Genomic DNA, 15869 nt, shown 5'->3' on the forward strand with positions numbered 1-15869 from the left:
TTGTTTGGGTTCTCCAGAAACAGAATCTGAGACAAGGATTTGTGTTCAAGCAGTGAAGCAGGTGCTACAGTAGGTTAGTTGGGTTCAAGTTCCCAGGAAGCATGGTGAGAGAGCAGGGAAGGGACATGGGAAGGAAGGCAAGCCCATTAAGGAAGGTGTTAGTGGGCAGGTTGCCAATGGAGCTCAGTCCCCCATAGGACCTCCTGAGAAACTTAGAAGCACACACCCTGTGGCATCCTGCTGAGAGGCAAGAAGGCTGATGTACTGACACAGCCATTCCCATCCTGAAGCATCAGTCCCCAGCACCTTGGGCCTGCCCTGCTCAGAGGCAGAGATATGCCTGAAGTAACTGAATGACCATGGGGAGAGAGACCCAGGAGTGCCAAGTGACCTTACGCAGGTCTGGTTAGGGCAGCCACTGGCCACATCTGTATCATTTCACAACCAGAAAGTGGTGGGCAAGGGACCTAAGCAAGGTGATTGACCTTTTTCCAATATCACATCAATCTCCCGTCTTCATGGCAAAGCTGTCAAGTATCTTAGAGCACATGGCTGCCGATGGAGTTTGGCTTGCATCCCTCTCTGCAGAGCAGTTTGGCAATGGGCTGCTTTCACTGTAAGGAACAGATGTGCCCCCAAAACCAACACTCAAACCACAGTGGGATGGAATTTCAGTGTTAGGGCAGTCAGAGGCCACAAGATGCTGCTAAGGACCCCCAGACTCACTCTTCTCTCTATCTTTGCAGCTCCATTTGGTCCCCAGCCTTCCAGAGGCTCAGGGGCAGCCTTCCAAGCCAGGGCTCAGGGTTCAGAGCATGACTCGGGAGGGAGGCGCCTCTTATGTCCCCTTGGACAGATCTGGGTCTGTTCTGACTGAGCTAGGGATATTAGCACCCCCTCATCTTCTGGTTGCCACCTGGAGGGGTTCTGGACCTGAGGGAGCGACCACAGATGGGGTCTGGGTGACCACAGACTTCCTCTTTATCAGCCGATGCACCAAAGAGCCCCACCCAAGGCCAGTATCACCTCCAGGCCTCTCCAGGTCGCAGGTGGACCGGGAATCCTTTCTCAGTACACACTCAGTCAGAGTCTCAACCTCTAGTTTCCCTGTAGGTCCCTCTCCCATACTCAGGAAGAAACCAGGGAGAAAGTACCCAGGACAACAGTACCTGCCGCCTGGCAGGAGGGCCTGCTGCAGGCCTGGCTAGATGCCAGGAGCCTGGCACACGTCCCTTCCTGCATTTGCCAGTGCCTGGGAGTAGCCAAGGGCTGGGCCTCAGGGAGCTGTCTATTTTGCCTTACCCTGGAGCGTCCCCAGCTTTGGCAGCCTCCAGGCTGGATAACACCCAACACCACAAAGTCTCTGAAAGGCTTTTCACTTAAACTGTTAAGTTAATTTTAAATACTCAAGTGACAAGTGAGTACATTTTTCTTATGCAAATGAAATTATTTCAATAAAGCCAAGGATTCCTTGACTGCTTGGCCCTCAGAGAATCCCAGGCCCAAGTGAATATTGTTTGGATTTGCTGACTCTCCTTGTGGACCTTCTCTATGTATTTATGGCACACATGTCCACCTGTAGTGTATATAAAGCATTTGTGTGTATGGGTGTGTAATAAATAGCATAATCAGTCCATGTAGTTCTATAACTTGATTTTCTCATCATCAACTGTCTTATTGGGTAGAACATATGTCAGTGCATGGCCCTGTATCATCCTCTTAATGTGCTTCCCAGAATGACTAGATTGGCTGGTATAGTTTCATTCCTACTGATGGGATATTTAGGATCTGGGAAAGATTTTGCAGTTCCCTTCCTTGGGTAGATGATTTCTCCTCCATTAATATGCGGTATCTCCAAGCCTATTTACCCCCGTACTTCATGTGCTCTATGGCTGTCTCCTTCACTACCTTGCCTTAGCTTTTATCTCTTGCCAGTTATCCCACATCTTCATCTCCAGTGTGAATTTCATCTGGCCACCTTTACTGAATAGCCCACAGGCATGACCACCAACAGACTGACCTCTATGTTTCACAAGAGCAGGGACTATGGCCAATAAATATCTGTTAAGCCGGACAGTGTTGGTCATGCTTGAGTCCTTCTAGAAGAATTCTAGGATTCTAGAAGCCTTAGATGGGCATGCTTACACACTGATCATTTCCCCAATTACCACTGCTTGAAGGCAGCCAATGCCAAGGTGAACTGGGATCCATGACCCCACCTGAACTGCAAGGAGGAGCCTTGCAGAAGGCAAGAAGCTGGGTTCACATCTCACCCTGCCACTCCCTGGCTCTGTGCTCTTGGGCCAATGAAGACCATCTCTGAGCATCACTGGTAATTTTGATAGTAACAGAGTGTACCTCAAAGGTAGGATTGAATAAAATGAGGCATCCCAAATGCTACTGAATGTTATTTCTGGTATGATCACATCAGTTTTCTTCCTCACCATGTTGTTGCCAAGATTAAATACAACAGAGCACAGCTAGGCACCAAGCACTGTGCCAGCACAATAGTAGGTGCTCACTGAATGCTGGCTTCCTTTATCTATTTACACATTTATCTTCAAATATACAAAGAATTAATTAGGGAATGATCGAATGGCCATCCCCTGTGACACCAAGATAAAGAGTGGATCCTTGCCGACTGATAATCAATAGGCATCAATCAATGCCTGAAAGGTTGATGAGACGTTTATCTTGCAGAGATCAATGTTGGAGTTACTAAGAAAGGAGCATCCAGATGTCCTGTGCCTCCAAGTGGGATGGGCTAGGAAGCCCCCAGCCCCGCCTCTGAGGCTTCTACCCCAAAACTGAGCCTGAATCCGGAGAACATCTTTAGAATTAACTTCTAGATGTGAGGACGAAGAGAAGATAGAAGATCCAGTTAAAGGACACCACAAGGCAGCCTGGACAAATTGGAGAGGTGGGACACTCTACAGGATGATGGATCAGGCTTATGCAGCAAATCAATGGCAAGAAAGGCAGGTGTATGTGTGGACCCACTAGATTAAAAGAGAATTAAGAAACATAATATCCACATAACATGTATGGCCGTAGTATGGATCCTCTTTGAACAAGATAAGTGAGAAGAGGCCTTATTTTTGAGGCAATGGGGGGAAATGTGACTATGGAGTATACTTTTGATAACACCAAAGACTTCTTGGTCATCCAGTGTCATGATGACATTATGATTATGTAGGGAAATGTGCTTATGAGATATGGAGGGACAAAATAGAATTCACTTTTTAAGTAAAGCTATAATGATGGCACATCAAAACTTTAGTAATTTTGTGAAATATGTCTGATTACCAGTGACCTCTCTGTCTACAGTATAAGAATCTTATGACAAGCCATTTGTATTTCTAAAAATGAAAGAATAAAGTATTCGCAAAAATTTTGAAAAGTTAAGGATAAGAATCAGTGCCAATAACACTGTAATGAAACCAGTATATTCTCTTATTGATAGTGTATATAAGCACTGGAAAATAATTTGGCAATGAGCAGCAAAAACCCTAAAAATGTTCATATTATCTAGCCCAATCATTTCACTGCTGGGAATTTACTCTGATGAAATAATCTGCAGGGGTGGGGTGGGGGGGACCTCTCACAATAAGGGCCTGGCTCTGTGACTTACATACTTTGGCTTGAGAGCTTGGAAAGCAGAGTGCTGAGAGCTGTCGCAACTTGGAGGCCCAAGCAGTGCTTTGAGGATGACATTGGGATTACAGGCAAGTGGAGGCATGTGTGCCTGGGCCCTGGCCTGCAGGGAGCCTTGGAGAGGTGAGCTCTGCCCTTGGCCCATCTGGGGAAGGCACAGCTGCACTGGACAGGAAGTGGGGGGCCAGGGGTATATCCAAGCTGGTACCATGCTGTCTTGGCCACAGACACAATGTCCTGGGGAAAGGATTGTGAGCCTGGAGTGGACTGTGTTCACTGGTGAAAACTCAGTACTGGGGCTTTCTATGGGGCAAAAGGGCGGCTTTCAGGGCTCCTAAAAAGACCCCATCCTTGCCCCATTTCTCCCAGGAGCCCCTCTCTGCAGTACTGGGACTCTGAGCTCATACACCCAAAATCTCGGGTGGAAAGGGGGTGAGGATATAAAGGCAGGGTATCTGAGGAGGAAGGAGGGCCTGTGGAGAGGAGAGGGCATAGGGTAAATGAAGCTCATTGGCGCTCTTTGGTACACATTATCATACTGCCTCAAAACCTTCTTAGAACAAGACACTGTATAAAATGTTTCATCACTGTCTCTTCACCATAGTCCCAGTAGAAATTCTGTCTGCATTTCACAGATGAAGACACTGAGGCTCTGAGGGGCTGGCTTGAGGTGTAAAGTTGAGATATCAACCTTCATGCTAAGCGGGTTGTCTCTCTCTCTCTATGGTGTCCCCTATGACTTCTCAGGAAACCAAGGCTGACACTTATAGGCTTTCACAGGTGAGCTCACTGCCAGCCTCCTTGATTCTTACCCCAGGATCTGATTTCATCCTCTACTCCCATGTCCCATTTAAGTATGGCCTTAAGGCTGACCAAGTTTTCTGCCAGTTGCATTGGATCCAGACAGGAGACTCACAGGTGGGACATGCCCAGAGTCTCTCTCCAGGAAAAGGAACCATGACTTGAGCCCAGGCCATTAGAACAGGTATATCACATGGTAGATATGCATTTTACCATTTTTCTTATTGTGGTGAAATACACATGATGAAATTTGCTATTTAAATCACTTTTAATGCATACAGTTCAGTGGCAGTATGTACATTTATTTATATTGTTGCTCAAGCATCCCCACTATCATCTCAAATGAAAACCTATACCTGTTAATAGTCACTCCCCGTTCCTCCCTACCCCCAACCCCTGGCAACCAATCTGTTTCTATAGATCTGCCTTATTCTGGATGTTTCATGTCAGTGGGATCTTGTGATATGTGTGCTTTGTGTCTGGCATGTTTCCCCCAGTCAACCAAGTTGTAGCATGGATCAGCAAGTCATTTCTTTTTTTTAGCCAAATAATATTTAATTGTACAGTTGACCTTTGAACAACTCAGAGGTTAGGGCCTCAACTCCTTATGTAGTCAAAAACTTGTGTATAGCTTTTGACTCCCCCCAAACTTAACTACTAATAGCCTCGTGTTAACCGAACACCTCATCGATAATCTAAAGTTGATTAACACATATTTTGTATGGTATACATATTATATACTGTATTCTTACAATAAAGTAATCCAGAGAAAAGAAAATCATAAAGAAGAGAAAATGCATTTACAGAACTGTACTGTATATAAATAGATCTGTGTGGTTCAAACCTGTGCTGTTCAAGGGCCAACTGTGTTCATACACCACCTTTTGTTTTCACATTTGGGCTATTATGAATAATGCTGCTATAAACATGTACAAGTGTTTATTTGAGTTTTCAATTCTTTCAGGTATTTACCTAGCAGTGGAATAACTGGGTCATCTTGTAATTCTGTGTTTAACTTACTGAGGAACCACCAAACTTTTCCATAGTGACTGTACTCTTTCACATTCCCACCAGCAACTCGCAAGGGTTCCAAATTCACAGCCTTGTTGTTATTGCCATCCTGGGGGCTTTCAAGTGGTATCTCACTGTGATTGTGATTTGCATTTCCCTGATGAAGAGTGACAGTAAGTATATTTTCATGTGTTCGTTGGCCGATTGTGTATCTTCTTTGGAGAAATGTCTATCTAAGTCATTCATCCATTTCATAACTGGACTGTCTTTTCTGCTGATGAGTTGTGAGAATTCTTTATATATTCTGATAGTAGACCCTTATCAAATATATGATTTGTAAATATTTTCTCCCATTATGTCAGATGTCTTTTTACTCTCTTAAAAACTTAGCTAATTAATTTTTAAATTGAAGTATATTTGACAATTAAGAATTTTCTATATTTAAGATAATAAATTTAAATACAATTTGATTCTTTGAAATATGTTGCAAAATAATCACCACATTCAAGCTAATTAACATATCCATGTCTTCAGATAGCTACTACTTTGTGTGTGTGTGCATGGGCACATGCATGGTAAGAACACGTATGATCTACCCTCTTAGCCAATTTCAAGTATTCAATTGAGTATTGTTAACTATAGTCACATTGTTGTGCCTTAGATCTCCAACACTTATGCATCTTGCATAACCAAAACCTTATACTTTATAGATCTTGGAAACTAGCCCTTTATCTGATACGTCATTTGCAAATATCTTCTCCCATTCTGTAGGTTGTCTTTGAGTTTTGTTGACTGTATCCTTTGCTGTGCAAAAGCTTCTTATCTTGATGAAGTCCCAATAGTTCATTTTTGCTTTTGTTTCTTTTGCCTTCGTGGATGTATCTTGCAAGAAGTTACTGTGGCCCAGTTCAAAAAGGGTGTTGCCTGTGTTCTCCTCTAGGATTTTGATGGAATCTTGTCTCACATTTAGATCTTTCATCCATTTTGAGTTTATCTTTGTGTATGGTGCAAGAGAGTGGTCTAGTTTCATTCTTCTGTATGTGCATGTCCAATTTTCCCAGCACCATTTATTGAAGAGACTGTCTTTTTTCCAGTGGATAGTCTTTCCTCCTTTATCGAATATTAGTTGACCATAAAGTTGAGGGTCCACTTCTGGATTCTCTATTCTGTTCCATTGATCTATGTGTCTGTTTTTGTGCCAGTACCACACTGTCTTGATGACCACAGCTTTGTAGTACAACCTGAAATCTGGCATTGTGATGCCCCCAGCTATGGTTTTCTTTTTTAAAATTCCCCTGGCTATTCGGGGTCTTTTCTGATTCCACACAAATCTTAAAATAATTTGTTCCAACTCTCTGAAGAAAGTCCATGGTATTTTGATAGGGATTGCATTAAACGTGTAAATTGCCCTGGATAACATATTAAACTCATCAGCAAAGAAGCAAACAATCCAATCGTGAAATGGGCAAAAGACATGAAGAGAAATCTCACAGAGGAAGACATAGACATGGCCAACACGCACATGAGAAAATGCTCTGCATCACTTGCCATCAGGGAAATACAAATCAAAACCACAATGAGATCCCACCTCACACCAGTGAGAATGGGGAAAATTAACAAGGCAGGAAACCACAAATGTTGGAGAGGATGCGGAGAAAGGGGAACCCTCCTGCACTGTTGGTGGGAATGTGAACTGGTGCAGCCACTCTGGAAAACTGTGTGGAGGTTCCTCAAAGAGTTAAAAATAGACCTGCCCTACGACCCAGCTATTGCACTGTTGGGGATTTACCCCAAAGATTCAGATGCAATGAAACGCCGGGAGATCTGCACCCCAATGTTTCTAGCAGCAATGTCCACAATAGCCAAACTGTGGAAGGAGCCTCGGTGTCCATCGAAAGATGAATGGATAAAGAAGATGTGGTTTATGTATACAATGGAATATTACTCAGCCATTAGAAATGACAAATACCCACCATTTGCTTCGATGTGGATGGAACTGGAGGGTATTATGCTGAGCGAAGTAAGTCAATCGGAGAAGGACAAACATTATATGGTCTCATTCATTTGGGGAATATAAATAATAGTGAAAGGGAATATAAGAGAAGGGAGAAGAAATGTGTGGGAAATATCAGAAAGGGAGACAGAACATGAAAGACTCTTAACTCTGAGAAACGAACTAGGAGTGGTGGAAGGGGAGGTGGGGGGGGTGACTGGGTGATGGGCACTGAGGTGGGCAGTTGATGGGATGAGCACTGGGTGTTATTCTATATGTTGACAAATTGAACACCAATAAAAAATAAATTTATAAAACAAAACAAAACAAAACATACTCCTTGACATCTCTCCATCTCTACCATTTTACTCACTGTTTCTATGAATTCTACTGTTTTATTTTATTTTTATTTTTATTTTTTTGAATTCTACTGTTTTAGATTCCACATATAAGTGAGATCATACAGTATTTGTCTTTCTGTGCCTGACTTGTTTCCTCAGCATAATGTCCTCCAGGTTCACCTATGTTGTCACAATGTTTTCAAGATTCTGTCTTTTATCTTTCAATAGTTTAATTTTAATGTGTGTGTGTCAGTGTAGATCCTGAGTTTATCCCACTTGGAACTTACTTACTGAGCTTCTTGGATGTGTGCATTAATGTATTTTATCAAATTTGGTAAGTTTCTGACCATTATTTCTTCAAATATTTTTTTGCCCCCTTTTCTCTCTTTTTCTGGGACTTCTGTGATGCATATGTTGGCATGTTCAATGGTGTCCCATGGGAAAAAAGAAAACATTCTTCTTTCTACTTGTGAGACTGGATCATTTAATTTGACCTATTTTTAAGTTTCCTGATTGTTCTTCTGACAGTTCAAATGCACATTGATTCCTGCTAGTGAATTTTTTGTTTTAGGTATTGGATTTTTCATGTCTTAGTCCGTTAGGGCTGCTGTAACAGAATAGCACAGGCTGAAGGCACCTGGGTGGCTCAGTTAAGCATCTGCCTTAGGCTCAGGTCATGATCCCCACATGGGGCTCCCTGCTCCACAGGGAGTCTGCTTTTCCCTCTTCTCTCCATTCATGCTCTTTCTTGCTATTTCTCTCTCTCTCTCTCTTAAATAAGTAAAATCTGGGGTACCTGGGTGGCTCAGTGGTTGAGCATCAGGGCATGATCTTGGGATCCTGGGATTGAGTCCTGCATCAGGGTCCCTGCAGGGGGTCTGTTTCTCCCTCTGCCTTTGTCTCTGCCTCTCTCTCTCTCTCCCCATGTCTCATGAATAAATAAATAAAATGATAAAAAATACATAAAATCTAAAAAGGAAAATAGAATACAACAGGCTGGGTGGCTTATAAACAACAGTAATATATTTCAGACAATTTTGTAGGCTGGAAGTCTGAGATCAGGATATTGGCAGATTTGGTGTCTGTGGAGAGCCCACTTTCTGGCTCATAGACTGCAGTTTTTCACTATAGCCTCTCCTGGTGGAAGGGGCAAGCAAACTCCCTGGGTCTCTTTTACAGACACTAATCCTTATTCATGAGAGGCCTCCTCCTTCAAATATTCTCCTCAAAGGCCCACCCTCCAAATATCACCACATTGGTGATTTGATTTCAACATGAATTTGGGGAGGGAAGGGACACAAACACATTATCTAGCCATCTTCGAATTTTCTGTTTGGCTCCTCTTTACAGTTTCTATTTCCTGACTGATGTTCTCTATCTGTTGAGACATCCTTCTTCTGGTTTCCTTTCATCTTCTGTCCATGGTTCACTTATTTCCCTTGAGTGTGGTTAAGACAATTAAGTTATGTCTGGTAATTCTAATGTCAGGGACACTTTCTATTAATTGTTTTTCCTTGTGAAGAGGCCATAACTTTTTGTTTTGCTGCCCACCTAATATTTCGTTGTTGCTCAACACTAGGCATTTTGACTATTACACTATTGTAACCTGGATTCTGTCATCTCCTCAAGATGTGTTCTGCTTGCTGTGAGTTGCAGTTGCTTGTCTGGTGACTTTTAAAAACAATTTTGTAAAGACTGTACTTTGGTATAGGTGGCCCCTAATGACTCTGTTTTTTAGCATAGTTGGCAGTAAAAGCTAAATAGGGATTTCTTGAGATACCATGAACCGAGAGAGAGAGAGAGACAGAGAGGGAGAGAGAGACAGAGAGAGACAGAGAGACAGAGACAGAGACAGAGACAGAGAGACAGAGACAGAAAACACAAGCAAAAAGGAAAAGAATACTCTTCCGGATTTTTGCAGGTTGTCTCTGTTTTGGGACACACCTTTGGTGCTCAGCCAGGCCATTTTCAACTCTGCCTGAGACTTCACTTTCTGCTGTTTGAAACCTACAGGACAGCAAAAGGTAAAAGCTCTTCTGAGCACATGCCCTTGGCTGGCATGCACAAGACTTTCTAGATCCTTCATTACATGTGGGAGCTTTTCAAAGCATTTAGTCCCCAGCGTATCTCAACCTCTAACTGTTCTTTCTTTCTTTTTTTGGTTACCTCTAACTTTTCTTCCCAAGCTTCTGGCATGTTTACTTTTTCCTCCAATTGTTATTCCCTCCCCCTTCCCCAAACCCAGGTGGCAGCTGCTTGTTCATTTGCCTTTCAATATCTTTGAGCAATATCCTCTGTGCATAGCCACTTCTCCATCCTGAAAGAGTTCCAAGTTGGCAAAACAAAGGCAAGCCCCTCACCTGGATCCTTCAGGGAACCTCAGACAGGACAAAACAAACACAGGTTCTTGAGAACAAAGTCCACTCTGCTCCCAAGTACCCACTCTGCTCCCAAGCTCCCAGTACGCGGACTGGGAAAGGGTAAGTTAGCTGCCAAAAAGCCCTCCTAATCATATTTCAGTGGCCTTTCTTCTGGTTAAGCTCTTGCTTGCTAGAAATCTTTATTTTCTAGAGTTCTGATAAGATTGCCTCTGACAATTTTTGCCAAGGTTTTTCAGTGTTTTTAGAGAGAGATAAGCCCCCTGGAATTCCCCACTCCACTATTTTCAGTAACATCAACCATATTTTACTTTTTTTTTTTTTTTTTAATTCATGAGAGACAGAGAGAGGCAGGGGGAGTAGCAGGCTCCACGCTGGGAGCCCAATGTGGGACTCGATCCCAGGACTCCAGGATCACGCCCTTGGCTGAAGGCAGACACTAAACCACTGAGCCACCCAGGCGCCCCCATATTTTACTTCTTAAGAAACTGTCAAATTGTTTTCTGAAATCACTATGCCTTTTTAAATTTCTACCAATGGTTTTGAGAGTGCCACATATTTATTAAAACTTGGTATGGTCAGTCTTTCACTCTAGCCATTTGGTCTGATTGCCTCTTACCCTTTGTTGAGGGAGGGATAGTATGAGATGGCTGAACATACAACAGCTGACACTGGACAGACAAGATAGCCATTTATTAGTTACATATACTCACAGCCCAGGGGAAGAGGACACTATACGCCATGCAAAGCCACAGGAAGACTGCACTCGGGAGCAGAAGGAAGCAGCGGGGGCTGTAAGAGGCAGGCTCTGTAGTGACAAGAGTGTGGACTGACCCTTCGTTCCTCTAGGAGGATATGTTGGTTTGAGCATTTCCATGGGCTAGCAGAGAAATGAACCAGTTAGATCAAGAACTGGGTGAGGTGTCTCAGGTCCAGTTAATAGGGGAGCTCCTGGGTAATGTGCCTTTCTCTCTGGATGGGGTAATATCTGGCAAGAGCAGGGAAATTTGTTGTTAGGCCTTGGGGCCCTGACTGAATCGATCATCTTGAGGAAAATTGACATCTTCATGACACTGACTCTTCCAATGAACAAACCAGGTATGTCTTTCCATTTCTTAGGGTCTTCAAAAATTTCTCTCAGCAATGTATTGTTATTTTCATTGTATAGATATTGTGCATTTTTTGTTTTATTTATTTATATTTTGTACTTTTGTTGTCACTAAAAATGCTAGTTTTTAAATATTGTTTTCTTTTTATGGAGCTTCTAGCAAGTTCAATAAAGCAAGAAAAAGAAATGAAATCAATCCAGATTGGAAAAGAAGAAAAAGCCCTTCATTCAAAGACCATATGATGGTCTATGTAAAAATCTGGTGGAATCTACAAAAAGCTACTGGAACTAATAAATGAATTTAACCATTTTAACCAATTTAATTCAAGATACAAGATCAAAGTACAAAAGTCAATTTTATTTCTGTATATTAGCAATGAATTATTTCAAATTAATATAGTAATTTTCCTCAAATTAAACTAAAAATTCAGTGTGATCCCAATTAAAATCCAATAGGCTTTTTTGTAGGAATGAAAACCAATTTTTGACAAATATGTAAAGGCAATTCAGTAAAAGTGGATAAATTCTTTTAACAAATGTTGCTGGTGGGCAGCCCTGGTGGCGCAGCAGTTTAGCGCCACCTGCGGCCTGGGGTGTGATCCTGGAGGCCTGGGATCGAGTCTCATGTCGGGCTCCCTGCATGGAGCCTGCTTCGCCCTCTGCCTGTGTCTCTACCTCTCTCTCTCTCTCCCTCTGAATAAATAAATAAATAAAAATTTATTTTGACCAATGAATATTTGGACATATGTATGGAAAAGCAAAAACCCCAACATATACCTCATATCTTATATATCAATTAATGAAAAATGGATCAGAGACCTAAATGTAAAATGCAAAACTGTAAAACTTCTAGATGAAAACATAGGAGAAAATATCTGTGAACTTGAGTTAGGCCTAAGACTGAGTCATCAGGTATTTCCTAGTATTATATATAAGTATATATTATTTCTTCTGGGTTTTTAGTTAAGGATGGTAGATTGAATACACACAATGGACCTCTGCTCCATATAGGCATCTCACTGAAATTAAAATAAGTATGACTTTAAAAATGCAAAACAAGCAAATTAAACTCAAATAAAATAGAAGGAAGGAAATTATACAGATAAGTACAAAAATGTGTGTAAAAGAAACATACACATAGTGAGAATTTGGAAACTTGAAATAGAGCTATTTGAAGATTAAGACATTGATAAACCTCTAATGAGATTAAGGGAGGAAAAGGGAGGAGACACAAATAACCAGTAATGAAAAAAAAATGTCACTGCATGTTCTGTTATTGAAATAAAAATTGTGTATGCTTACAGAGAACAATATGACATTTTGATATGCATATACATAGTAAAAGGATTACTAGTCAAGCTCATTAACATATGCATCTTCTCTCTTGGCTACCATTTTGTGAGTGTGGTGAGAGCAGATGATATCTACTCTCAGCAATTTTCCAGTATCCAACACAATGTTATTAACTATGATCACTGTGCTGTACATTAGCTCTCTAGACTCATCATACATAACTGTAACTTTGTACCTCTTAACTAATGTCTCCTCATTTTGTCCCACTTCCTTGTCCCTGGTAACTACCATTCTACTCTGTGTCTATGTATTCAACTTCTTTAGATTCCACATATCCATGAGATCATGCAGTATTTTTCTCTGTCTGACTTACTTCACTTAGCATGATGTCCTCTAATGCATCCACATCGTCACAAATGGCAGGATCTCATATTCTTTGGACATTAAAAATGTAAGATGTTATATAAAAGGTTATGATGATAAATTTGAAAATGGAAACATAATAGATTCCTGGGGGAAAACTTAGCAAAATAGGATGAGGAAGGCAGAAAATCTGATATTAAAGCAATTTAACCCATAATTTAAGACCTTCCTACAAAACACTGAAAGTCTAGATGGCTTTGCTGATGAATTGTCCTAAACATTTAAGGAAGACATTGAAACCATCTCACTAACTCTTCCAGAGAATATGAAAAGCGGGAACACATTCATGAGAAAAGGTAACAGTCTGGACCATTGATTCACAGAAGTAAGCCTGACTGGAAAAATGACCCGGGGTTGTCTTCCTTGGAACAGTGTTTTCCTTGGAAGATATGAAATCAAGATACAAGTGGAATGCAGTGCATGGGGAATTGGTGATGGACCCTTTTTATTATGAATCCCCCAGTCTGTGTGACTGTGCCAGGACCCGGAGAGCTGTGAATTGCCATGAAGGCCAGGACCCCGAGTGCCTGGAGGGAAACCAAGTTGAAGTGTAGTAGATTTTCACTGTGTCAAGTTAGCTGAGCTAGAACTATTTCCCAGAATTCCTGTCCCTGCATAGTTCCAGATCCACATGGACCAGAGACATTTCACATGAGATTATGGAGGTGGAAGTGAAGCTGCTGCATATTCCTTTTTTTTTTTTTGCTGCATATTCCTTAATGCAGAGCCCCATTGGGGCTTACACAGCACACTTACCTGCTGGTTCAGTTGGTTGGTGTAGACAGCTGCTGCCAGATCCTCTTTTGGCTTCTCAGGCTCCTGGGCCGAGTACATGTTTAGCATCATGATGAAGGGTGCCAGCTTCTTCAGCAGGTCACTTTCATCATCAAAACTGAAAACTTGAAGACAGTGATTGTTCAGCATAGGTTCCAGTCCATTCTTATAGGCTCCAGTTCATGCCTACATGTCCCAGCTTGTCCTTGTTTCCCTCTCTTCACATCTAAATCTCTTCTGATTTCCTGGTCTGCTGACTTTAGGCTCCAGCACCAGGCACAGAAGCAAGAATTCACAGAGATTGTTTAACCAGCTCCCACATCACCTAAGATCCAACTCCTCTAATAAGTCCCTATAATCATCTGCAAGTTCTGCTTCTCTGATCAGATCCGGACTGATACACAGAGTCACCTTGACGTCCTCTCTCGCAACCACAAATACTTCCATGCAAGTGGGAGTGGGTGGTCAGGAAGCTGCATGCACAAGCAGGTGCCATGTCCTTCCCAGTGCAGCATACCAGGCAGTACACGCTGTTGACCTGTCTCATCAATGCTAATGTCAGCCTTGGTCAGTTTGTGAAGGTGGTGTCTGCCAATTTTCTCCACTATAAAGTTACTATTTTCCTTTTTGTATTTAATGGGCAGCCTGTTGGGGGAGACTTCCAGATTACTAATTTTTAGCAGCAATTAATGTTTCCTTGCCTGTGACAATTATTACAGTGGTGCTTGCCAAGTAATGATTTTCTATTTCCATCATCCCTTCTACACTTACGAATTAGAACACTGCTATAATAAAGAGCATTTGTTCCTCATTTAATTATATATTTAAATATTTATATCAGATTCATGGATGTTTATTTTACCATGTGAGTTATAACCTATTATTTATTTTGTGTCCCAAATAGTCTCACATTTGGTCATTGAGAGCTCTTCAAGCTGACTCCTCTGTCAAAGGACCATCTTCTGATCTGTTGATTTCCTCTATTGTTTACATATTTGCTGTTTTATTGGATTCTGGGCCAGTGATGAGATCCTTTACCTTTTAACTTATTGCTTCCCCTCATGACTTTTGCAGGCAGAAACTTACAAAATTGATTTTAAGCTTTCACTCTTGTATAATATAATAATTTAAAGTGTTGGGGAGCAGGCCTCCTCAGTGGCTCAGTTGGTTGTACGTCTGACTCTTGATTTCAGCTCAGGTCTTGATCTCAGAGTCATGAGTCAAGCCCCACATTGGGCTCCATTGTAGCCTACTTTAAGTGTTGGAAAACAAGAATTCCCGTTCCCCTAAAGGTCCTTTCAACTGGACTAAGAAACAAATTACAGTGTGAGTTAGACTAACAGGAGAAAACCAAATGTAATAGGCGTACATACATGGCATCTACAAAGACATAGAAATTTCAAAGACAGGCAAAATGAGGTATATACATGATTCAAAACTAAGGAGAAGGGGATAGGAATCTGGGATTTAGATGGGAAAATAATGTACTTCATAGGATGATAAGAAGAGCAGATTTTTGGTAATTAAATTTTGCCTTACCATAGAGATGGGTCACTCAGATAATATTTATCTCTGTTAATAACTCTTACTTTGGGAAAGACTCTAAATTTAGATTCTTCTGTGCAATTAAAGGAAGATAAAACTTTCTCTTGAGCTTGCAGGATCTCAAGTGCCTTCAGCTCAAAATAATCCACATACCAAAGTGGCACATTTGGGAGGGAAGGGATCTGTCCTGAACCCCTACAAAAGCTATAAATTTCCCTGTAAGTTCTGCTATAGCTGCAGTCCACAAATATTGATATTTTGGGTTTTTTCCCCTAGAATTCAGTTTAAATGCCTTTTAATTTTCCACAGTATTCTTTCTTTGACCCATTCATTTTTTGATGGAAATGTTCTGGGCAATTTAAAATATTTAGTAATTTTTTAGATTTTTTTTTTTTGTTTTTGATTTCTAATTTAGTTCTGTTGTGGTCAGAGAATATCCATTGTATGATTTTAACACTTTTGCATTTAGTAAGATTTGTTTTATTGACCAAGAAGTGATCTACTTTAATGAACGTTACATGTAAACTTGAAAAGAGTTTATATTCCAA

The sequence above is a fragment of the Vulpes vulpes genome, chromosome 12 (assembly GCF_048418805.1).
Source record: "Vulpes vulpes isolate BD-2025 chromosome 12, VulVul3, whole genome shotgun sequence".
NCBI classification, from domain to species: Eukaryota; Metazoa; Chordata; class Mammalia; order Carnivora; family Canidae; genus Vulpes; species Vulpes vulpes.